Source organism: Natator depressus, chromosome 4, assembly GCF_965152275.1.
Source record: "Natator depressus isolate rNatDep1 chromosome 4, rNatDep2.hap1, whole genome shotgun sequence".
Taxonomy (NCBI): domain Eukaryota; kingdom Metazoa; phylum Chordata; order Testudines; family Cheloniidae; genus Natator; species Natator depressus.
In genome coordinates, this window is record NC_134237.1 from 90,268,335 (window position 1) to 90,279,271 (window position 10,937).

The 10,937-nt window shown below is 42.9% G+C and overlaps 1 long non-coding RNA gene and 1 other non-coding gene across 2 annotated transcripts; both read right to left on the bottom strand.

Moving 5' to 3' along the window:
- Positions 1–2,635: 2,635 nt before the first annotated feature.
- On the bottom strand, positions 2,636–5,575 carry LOC141985915 (uncharacterized). Its single transcript, XR_012639062.1, has 4 exons — positions 5,347–5,575; positions 4,088–4,159; positions 3,494–3,612; positions 2,636–2,926 (listed from the first exon to the last, which is right to left on the bottom strand). It is a non-coding gene; the product is annotated as an uncharacterized LOC141985915 (long non-coding RNA).
- On the bottom strand, positions 3,784–3,901 carry LOC141987028 (small nucleolar RNA SNORA26). Its single transcript, XR_012639424.1, has one exon. It is a non-coding gene; the product is annotated as a small nucleolar RNA SNORA26 (small nucleolar RNA).
- Positions 5,576–10,937: the final 5,362 nt, after the last annotated feature.

The window sequence follows — 10,937 nt, forward strand, 5'->3', positions numbered from 1 at the left end:
AGCAGAGGACCCCGGACAGCGCCCACCGCTCCTCAAAGGCGTCAAGGGAGTCGGTGGACACCGCCCAGAGGAACTCTGCCCGGAGGCGTGAACAGACGGAGGATCGGAAATAGGCCCCGCAGTCGCAGGAGACTCCATCGGCCAACCTCCTCACCCTGGTTTTATAGATAGTTAAGGAGTTGGTATCTTAGAATTTAACATTTAAAAGGCATTTTTTCCAAAGTCCAACTCTAACTACTTGCATGATTGTTGGATCTTATGCTAGAAGACATTAATTCAAGCTGGTAAAACCCAATATTACAAGATATTTTAGAGCTCCCTTTTTAGTTCTCATTATAGCTAGCAAAGGTAATCTATAGCACAATATGGCAGCGCTAGCTAATGTGCTGAATACTTACTCCAAAAGCTCCCAGCAGTACTGTAGGGAAGGGGTCTGGATTTTGGGCCCAAAAACTTAAAGAGAAAAGGAGTACTTGTGGCACCTTAGAGACTAACAAATGTATTTGAGCATAAACTTTTGTGAGCTACATCATCCAATGAAGCAAGCTATAGCTCACAAAAGCTTATGCTCAAATAAATTTGTTAGTCTCTAAGGTGCCACAAGTACCCCTTTTCTTTTTGCGAATACAGACTAACACGGCTGCTACTCTGAAACTTAAAAATTAAACTTATTTTTGAGCATTTAGGTCTTAATTCTCAAGTGTTACGTTTTGGTGATTCTCCTACACTGCTTTCAACAATTTACATTTTTTCTAGTATGGTCTCCATCTACTAATGGTCCTTTCTCCTCCCCCCCAATTTTTTTTTGAAGTACTATTCAAGATTTGTCTTTTCTTTTTGCATATTACCTAGGATGTAATGTGGACATGAAAAGAAAATGCACTATCCCCTCATTAACAGTTTATTCATCAGGTGCACAGCCTCTTCTGAAACTCCATATAAGAAGCTAAAGTGGAACACGTGCCCAAAAGAAAAAATATACATAATCCAGCCAAGCCCTCCAAAACTGTACTGTGCACAACAAATCTGAGATGAATTTTTATAAACTGGCTTAATTAGTCATTGAAACAATTTATCTAAGGGATATGGTGGCTTTCCCATTCCTTTAAGTCAAGACTGCATATCTAAATGATGTGTTTGCTCTATAGCATGGGCTCTCAAACTGGGGATGGCGACCCCTCAAGGGATCATGAGCTCTGTCTCCACTTCCAAATGCTGCTTTGTGTCCATCATTTATAGTGTTAAATATAAAAAATGTTTTTAATTTATAAGGGGAGGGAGTAGGGAAGGTCACACTGAGAGGCTTGCTGTGTGAAAGGGGTCACCAATACAAGTTTCAGAGTGGTAGCTGTGTTAACCTGTATCAGCAAAAACAAGGAGTACGTGTGGCACCTTAGACACTAACAAATTTATTTGGGCATAAGCTTTTGTAGGCTAAAACCCCACTTCATCAGATGCATGGAGTGGAAAAAATAGTAGGAAGATATATATACACACACACACACAATATATGAAAAGATGGGAGTTGCCTTATCAAGTGGGGGGGATCAGTTCTAATGAGACAATTCAATTACAGTGGGCTATTATCAACAGGAGGAAAAAAAATCACTTCTGTAGCAGTAGTCAGGGTGGCCTATTTCAAACCACTGACAGGCAGGTGCAAGTAACAGTAGGGGGGAGAATAGTTTTTCCTATGCCTATGGGCCCTGTGCCTAGGAGCTAGACCTGCTGCAGGCCACTTCCAGGGCACAGGAAGCCTGCCTTAGCACCCCCACTATGCCGCTTACTGGAAGCCACCCAAGGTAAGCTCCCTCCCACAACCTGAACCCCTTATCCCAAGCTGTTGGTCATAGGCAAATGCCTGGTTATACTACTTTATCTAGTTAATTCAGTGGACAATTGCAAGGCCATTAGATGAGTTTTGAGACTAAGGAAGACAATATACAACAGCATGCTCCACCCCTTTCTTTATAGAGTGACAGAGTAGGCTTGTAACTCACTCTTCTATGGCCTGCCACTACAAAGAACACAGGATTGAAGCACAGGTTATCTTCATTTGCCAATTGGAGTAAGTTTAAGGACAGCACTTCGCAAACTTTTCTATTTTACTACGTAAATGTCTGTAGGAAACCACTCTTACGAAAACATTAAGGTGTGTTCAAGTTTTATGAAGACTGACTTTTCACAAAAGGTGACTAAGGTTGGTGTGTCTTTCTACCCTAAAACAAAGGTTAATTTTAGTGTCTTAGGGTAAATTATGTTTTGTAATTTGTTTTATATTTTGACTACACAGGGTTTCCCCAAGTCATTAATTGGTGGAATCTGCCCCACCTGATAAATTACTTCAGCTTCAATCTGTGGACCACAAGTGACCTGTTTGTCTCAGTGTGTAAGTGGCCTATTGACTAGATTGTAACCCAGATATGCAAGGTGTAAGCAGAAATACTCATGCCTGAAAAGGTCTGAGTCATCTGCAATGAGATGCTGGGATAGGAACTGTATCTAATGTTTCAGGTTCATCCACTTCCTCCTCTTCATGCTTCAAATGCTCTGCTGCATTTGTATGCAAAAATGCCCAGGTACATTGTACTTCAAAATTCTTTATTAGTTGAATATAGTGTAAAAAATATTCCCCAAACACTAATTTTGTCTCAAAATCAAAAAATAAGACAACTTATTCAAAGATGAATGACTAGTTTTATTCCATTTCAGAACTGAAACATGAGCCGAGTCAAAAATTTAACCATGCAAACTGAAGTGATCAACTGTTGTGCTTTTCTAGCCATTACTTATCTTACTGTTTTTCTACATATTATACATTACTGATTTCATCCATAATCATTTAATTGTTGTCTGTAATCACTACCACACTTTCACCAAAGCAGGAGCTGCAAGTTTGAATCCCTTATATTTTGTTCGTTTTTCCCTGTGGAAGAAAAAAGTTTCATCACCAGCAAAATAATTCACAATTGCAATATATTTGTCATCATGCCTCCAGCTTTCCTCAGCCATTTCCAATTAAAGTGGAGGTCAGCTAAATCAATTTAAGCCAGGTTTCAATTTTAGAGTGTTCACACTAGGATTTAAACTATAAGGTATGTTAAAATTGAGCCAAATCAGCAAATCTAGCTGTAATGTAGACAAGGCCTTTTAGTGCTATGACAACATTCAGAGAGCCAAGAATGAAAGTCAAGCTACCAAGTTTATAGCTTACTTTACACCAATAAATTGAATTGAGTAGTCATGTGACATGAATTATACCTCTAAAGTGAATTACACTGTCAGCTATTACTAGTAAATGTTCATTGCAAAAGAAAGTTATGATGCAGAGGACTCCCAGACAATCTTACACTGAAATGTTTATTTTCTTGAGGCACAGTTAAGTTTCCATGAAAGCGCCTTGGAAAGTTGGCTAGGTACACAAATTTACTTCAACTGGTGACAAATATGTCCCCACCCACCTCAGTCTGATGCTCCTATTTACATTACATACCTGGGAATTTGTCACTCTTTAAGGGTAGTTTCACATTCAAGGAGATTCGTGTTAGTGTCTTGCAAGTTCTATGAAGTACATCTAGGCACCTGATAATTGTAAATATATTCTGGAGGACTCTGAAACCAGGAAAAACTTCATGTGATCACAAGTAATTCCCTAACACCAAAAAGTAAAGCTAAGCATGATAATCTGATGCTAGCACCCATGGTTCAAGTCAATGAACCTGAAGAAAACAGATACAATTTTATTCAAAAGGAATTGAAACACATTACATGGATTTCTCATGAGTTTGTTCCTCCCGACAGGATCCAGAGAAGAGTTTTAATCTCACCTCTGGGTTTTAGAGAGAATTACTATACCCCTCTGTGTTGGCCACTTAAAGCACAGTCTGCCTTAAGAGGGCAAAGCAAAAAAGGGGAAATATTACTAATCATAAAATTCCTTTAACATATTATTCTCAACAAACTCATTGTAATTTAGTGTTGATTTGTAGGTATTTCATAAAAATTCCTACAATTTATCAACCAACCATCTACCACAAAGTAACCATCAAGGCAAACTACTAACTTTCATTCAATTAGAATCCCTTACTTTCCAGCAGAGGAACTTCTTCATTCCTAAGAGGTGTCTTCATGAGCATTTCAGTCACGTGTGACCATTTATCTGCACAATATTTTAAAGGACACGTTGCTATGTTATGTTTAAAACATTTAAAGTTCAACATTTTCAATAATGAATGTAAGTTCACTTTTTAAAATTAGTGATAACAGCCAGCCATAATTTAGGTTTTATTCTATAGAATCCCTTGTATACAATCCAACTATTAATAATCAATTCAGATTCTAAAGCAAAAAGTCAATGGTTCAAGTTTAGGAAAAAATATTTGCTTTCCTAAACTGGTAGCCATTTAATCCATGGTCAGCCCTAGTAAGTTAAAAAATCATAGCCATGTTTCTGCAATAGATTTTTTATTCTAAAGATAATTTTGTATTTAATTCATACTTAATGTGGCTATTAAATATCTAAAAAGTGGAAGTTCACCTTTCAAAACTTAGTAACTTTTCACTGTAATCATAGATACATATTGTAACAGCATACATGAGGTACTCAAGCAGTGTAACGATTAAAGCATGTGGCAATAGTTACACATAAGAATCAACGCTGTTAAAGGTTTCAGGGACACTATTTTAAACGGAGTAAAAAACCAAAACCCCCACCCAATACACAGCAGAAATGTTTCCTTTTTTAAAAAAAGGATCAATGGAGAGCTTTACTAAAGAATTTATCCACGGTGTGATGGACAAGAACCAGTAAACGAAACGGGTTACCGTACTCAATTTTAATTGTCCACATGGAGAAAAAATGCAATTTGTTAAATGAACATTAATTGTGCAAGCTGCTTCCCCCGTGATTTTTAAGTGTTTACAACACAGTAATCTATCAAAATGTTAATTTCAATGTGCCAGTGTCTCTCTGAAGTGAGACATAGGACTAGACTCCGTTAAAAAAAGATGCTAAATACTTTGCCATAACAGTTAGCTCCGCAGTTTGTAAACTAATTGTTCAAGGAGCCAAGCGGAGGGCGAGATCAGTGGATGAAGATTTTTAGTTTGTTACAGTAATATCGCCAGTGTTTGCTAGGAGAAAGACCACGGCCCTGCTGGGCAGCACAGTCCCGCTAACAACGCCCAGCGCACAAGCCAGCCCCCCGCTTTCAGGGAGCGATCCGAGGCGCAGGACGCATCGGTCAGCCCGAGCCGGCCTGGGGTGGAGGCCTCTCGCCGCCAGCCCCGACACCCGCCAGCCCCCCGCGGCAAGGCGCCGGCACACGCGAGCCGGCCCGTCTCTACCTGCGCAGAGCTCGTCCTTTCTGCCACCGCGTCGGACGCGCTTCCGGAGCGGCCACCCGCAGGGCTAGCCTCACCCGGCTCCCGCATCCACCGGCGACCTGGGGCGGCGGGGCAGAGTCGGAGAGGCGCGCGCGAGTCCCCGGAGCGGCGTCCCCCGCCCCCACCGGGCGGAACGGCCCCGCCAGGCTGGGGCGAGGAGCGCTCCGCCCCCGGCCCGGACCCAGCTGCCCATGGAGGAGTCAGGCCGCACGGTCCCTGCTGCCCAGCCGGCGCGGCCCTCAGCAGGACTGAGGAGTCACCTCACCCAGCAGGACGAGGAGCGAGGACAGAGACCGAGCCCCTGCCCCCTCAGAGCTTAAATACTGGCGGGCAGTTACCGCGAGATCTCGCACGCTCATCTTTGCGCTTTGAGGGCGGGGCAACCATTAGGGGAACAGTCAAGTGGCACAGGGAGACGCCGTCCACTAGTGCGCAACTATTGGTGGAGAGGAGGCACGTGACCTAAGCCAACCCGGCGAGTGTGGTCCTGCCCCCTCCCCGCCCGACGCGAGTCTCAGGCTGCTGCGAGTGCGGGGCTGGCTGAGCCTGAGCGGCCGAGACCCGAGGGGGGCGGGGTTAGTTGGCGCCAGACTCATCGCCCCGCCCGGCAGCCGCTGCAGAGGGCGCGCGCGCGAAGACTCGGGCCCCCCGGCACTAACCGCCGAGCGGGGGGCTGGGCTAGGCCGCTAGCTGATGCTGCTCGGGGCTGGCTGCGGCCAGGGGCCGGGCCTCGGCCTGGGACGTACCAGATCATCAATGGCGTGACACAAACGTCGGGCGTTGGGGGATCGCCAGGGGCGGGAAAACAGGACTTCCCCCTTCCCCGCCGAGAGGGAGCTGGCAGCAAACAGCCAGAGGGTAGCCGCTGAGGAAGAGACCTCGGTGTGGTCACAGCTGCCGCCAGGCTCGCCCCAGGCTCGCCGGGGTTGTAAGAGCTCTGAAAACGAGCTGGGGATCGGTGTCTGTCACCTTGATTATCATGCGCATTATAAAGAGAGGTTTCAAAGAGGGATGGGCTATTACCAGCAGGAGAGTGAGTTTGTAGGTGTGTCTGTGTGTGTGTGTGTGGGGGGGGAAGAGTGAGAAAACCTTGATTTGTGCTGGAAATGGCCTTCCTTGATGATCACTTGATGATCACTTTAGATAAGCTGTTAGCAGCAGGACAGTGGGGTGGGAGGAAGTTTTGTTTCATGGTCTCTGTGTGTATATAATGTCTTCTGCAGTTTCCACGATATGCTATGCATCCGATGAAGTGAGCTGTAGCTCACGAAAGCTCATGCTCAAATAAACTGGTTAGTCTCTAAGGTGCCACAAGTACTCCTTTTCTTTTTTCTTTTTACGAATACAGACTAACACGGCTGTTACTCTGAAACCAGTCTAATGACAGGTTTCAGAGTAGCAGCCATGTTAGTCTGTATTCGCAAAAAGAAAAGGAGTACTTGTGGCACCTTAGAGACTAACCAATTTATTTGAGCATAAGCTTTCGTGAGCTACAGCTGAATGCATCCGATGAAGTGAGCCGTAGCTCACGAAAGCTTATGCTCAAATAAATTGGTTAGTCACTAAGGTGCCACAAGTCCTCCTTTTCTTTTTGTGGATACAGAGTAACATGGTTGCTACTCTGCAACCTTTCACCTTTAAGTCACTGATTTGAATCCAGCTGAATAGTACTGAAGGAAGTGATGCTGGTCAGCAGAGGAAAGTATTTTGAGGAGTCTGCAGCCATCCTGCAGTCCCTTGTGACTGAAGTTTTCACATCCACAATTGGTCAGGTCAGTCCATGGTCAGGTGTACTCGTGGATTTGCTGAAGCTGAGCTCTCACCCTACAACAGCCACAAATAACACTTTCTACCATCTCCGGTTAGCTAGGAGACTCCATCTCATCCTGGAGGACAAGGATTTGGCCTCAGTTATTCATGCTGTCACTTCTCAGCTGGACTACCACAATGCAATAGATGCGGGCATGAAACCTTTAGCACTTAGAAAACTCAAATTTGCACAACTATGATTAGCACAAAATGCTGCAGCGCGTCTCTTCAGCAACACAGGCTACCATGAGCACATCACACCTGTTCTCTACTCTACATGGACTTCCCATAGAATTTTGAATCAACTTTAAGGTCTCAGTCCTTATCTTCAAAGCACTCTGTGGCCTGGGCTCAGGATGCCTAAAAGGTTATTTAAAGCTCTGAGATGAAGACAGTTGAAAACTTTGTTCCTCTGGCACGAAGGAACAGTAATAAGTAAGGATATGGTTTAGGCACAGAGGTCAGGGATTCCATAACGAACCTCCATGACTTCTTTGGCTTCAGCCCCTATTGCAATGGCAGGGCTGGAGCTATCAGTGGCTGCAGCGGTGGCTGGAGTCCCCTGTGGGTGGTGGGGCTCGGGCTGTCAGTCCTATCCCCCCTGCAGGGCTTGGGCTCCAGTCCCATCCCCCTCAGGGAAGTCCTTCCCGTTACTTTTAGTAAAAGTCATGGACAGGTCGTGGGCTTCTGTGAATTTTTGTTTATTGCCCGTGACCTGTCCGTGACTTTTACTAAAAATAACTATGACAAAATCTTAACCTTAGTAGTAAGAGTAAAGCTTATCTGTGGGAAACAACCTTCTTCTGGGAATTAAGGACTATCATAAACTGCATCACTTTCTGCTCCAGGTGCAAAGTACATTTCTTTGACCTTACCTTCTCTAATATAACACATAGAAACAGGTGTATTTTTAAAAAACCACTACCAAAACAAGAAACTCTATTCCACTGGGAGCACAAACAATGTGACAGATTTGCAGTCATGTAGCTTAATGCAGTACTGGAAGGCACTCAGATATTACAGTGACGGTATAAAAAGTTAGATAGATTAGAAAGTTACCCATATATGTCCTAATTGCTGACATGAAATGATGATTAGAAAGTGCTGCAGACTTTTATGTATTTAAAAAAAAGTCTTTCAGATGAGTTGGAACCACCAAGTTGTGCAAGAACTATGCCACTATTTGATATTATATTCATTATCTCCCTACTTCCTTACTTTGTCATGGTCATTTGTTACATCTTTTTTCAAATTAGGCCTAGTCTCGGCAGGTGCACCATGTGAGCAAACCTTATGCTCAGATAGATGACTGCAGGGATATACCCACATGGAATAATTTGTAGGACTGGGACATTCATTGTAGGAACCTTGTCTATTACATATGCGTTTGTACAGTATCTAGCACAGGGGTGGGCAAACTACAGCCCGTGGGCCACATCTGGCCTGCCAGCCGAATTAATCCGGCCCTTGAGCTCCCGCTGGGGAGTGGAGCTGCAGCTGCTCCCGTGGTCCAGCCAGAGAGCAGGGTCGGGGACCGCTCCATGCGTACACGCACTCCCAGGAGCAGCGGCATGTCCCTCATCCTGCTCCTCCTCCTCCTGCCCCAGCCCAGAGACCCCTGCTGCACCCTGAACACCTCATTTTTGGCCCCACCTCAGAGCCCTCACCCCCAGCCAGAGCCCTCACCCCCTCCTGCACCCCAAACCCAATTTCATGAGCATTCATGGCCCACCATACCATTTCCATACTCAGACGTGGCCCTTGGGCCAAAAAGTTTGCCCACCCCTGATCTAGCACAATGGGACCCTGATTTTGATTTGAACCCTTAGATGCTACTGTAATAAAAAATGATTTCATGAATTTATATTACAATTTGCATGCAACTACAGGGTTATTTTAAAATCATGCTGAAAATAGATCAGGTTCCATTTACAGCCCACATACTGTCAATATATCCTCTTAATTTTGTTTCCAGAAGTTATATTCCCTACAATTAGCATATATAGATTAGAGTAAAAAAAAATCTGGAGGAGGAGAAGAGGGCAAACAACATTAGTATTCAGAGTAGCAGCCGTGTTAGTCTGTATTCGCAAAAAGAAAAGGAGTACTTGTGGCACCTTAGAGACTAACAAATTTATTTGAGCATAAGCTTTCGTGAGCTATAACTCACTTCATCGGATGGCCTTGCCAGAGACAAACAGCATTTTGCAGTTTTGTTACAAACTTTAATTTTATGTTATGTTTGTTCTTGTTTGGTAAATTGCATATTTTAATGACTTTGAAGGGTTTGGCTCAGATTTTTGTGCAAAATGCCTAATAATTAGCACTTATAAAGCACATTTTGCATATCTAAGAAACAAACTTGTAAAATTCACCAGTGCTTTTCTTTGCTGAATAAACTACCTGGTGAAGAGACTGTTTTTGCAACAGTATGCAAGCTTCCACCTGGTAGAAGCCAGGGAATATTTTTAATTGAGTGGAGCACCACTAAAGATAAATATTATGTAAACAGATGAAGCGTAGTTCCATATGCAAAAGGTGCCTTGTTGTTATGTTTTGTACAAAATTACTAATTTACATAAGGAACAAAGATTTATGACATGTAATTAAGCAGAAGAGTAGAAGCAGGAGTAGGTATATTATGAGATAATCGCACCCCTAGGGTATTGCACCAAACTGATTGTAAAGGCTGTTCAAAACAGACTGTTTATTGAATAAACCTGATAACTGCTACTGCCATAAAAATATAAATCCATTTTATTGACTTAGCCAGGCCGGGTTATATTTGGCGTGAATATATTTGCATCTATTTCATTTTGTAATCTTTCATTTTTTAAAAAATCTTGTTATATTTTAACTACAAAAAACTAAGGTGCTTCGGCTTTGTTTTGTTTTCTTACTGAAATAGCAGTCTCAAAGGAAAGAATAAAAAGAACATTTGTTTCAAAAGACTGTCAATACTTTCTCACTACAACCCAGTGTAATTTTAATGGCACCAGTTAACCAAGGTGGCCATGTTCGGAGATGAATTTGGGCCAATATTTCTAACAGTAGAGTTTAATTCTCTGTGCATCATATTCAGCTATAAGAGGTGGTGGTAAGACTTACTACTTTTTTGTAGCAATAGCTGGAGAGACAATGTAACACTAGCAGATAACCACCCTTTGCATCTGGGAAAATATCTATTCTCTTTTCAGACCCTTTAAGAAAGGCAGTTGAGATTAGGAACTGCCATAAAGTTGACCCTATCCTCCAATGGATTCCTGGCCTGCTCCATGGTGGGACTAAATACCCAAAAACAATCTGTTGGAAACATCATGAAGAAAACATCATATATTTTTCCACCTGCTGTTTTTATATTAGCCTTTACTCAAATTCCCACTGACTTTAGGAGGACTAAAAACTGAGTAGTATGAGCTATATCATACCAATAATTTTTAAGTAGTCTTTCCGATTGAAATTAATGATGAAATGTACTTAAAAACTGATGGCATAATACAGCCCTGAATAAGAGGCAATAAAGGATTTGGTCCGATATTTATGTAACATATAGGTTTATGTTTTGATTGTTTTAATTTGGACTAGTAAGAGACTATTAGATACTTCTCTATTTCAAGACAAAAATCTAGATTTGAGGACATAAGTGAATGGCTTGTGTTGCTGAAGTGTGCCTCTCCCACTTCCCTCAACTGATGCTCTGAGTGATAGGAGCCACACCCAACTCAGACCCCACTGACAGTGAT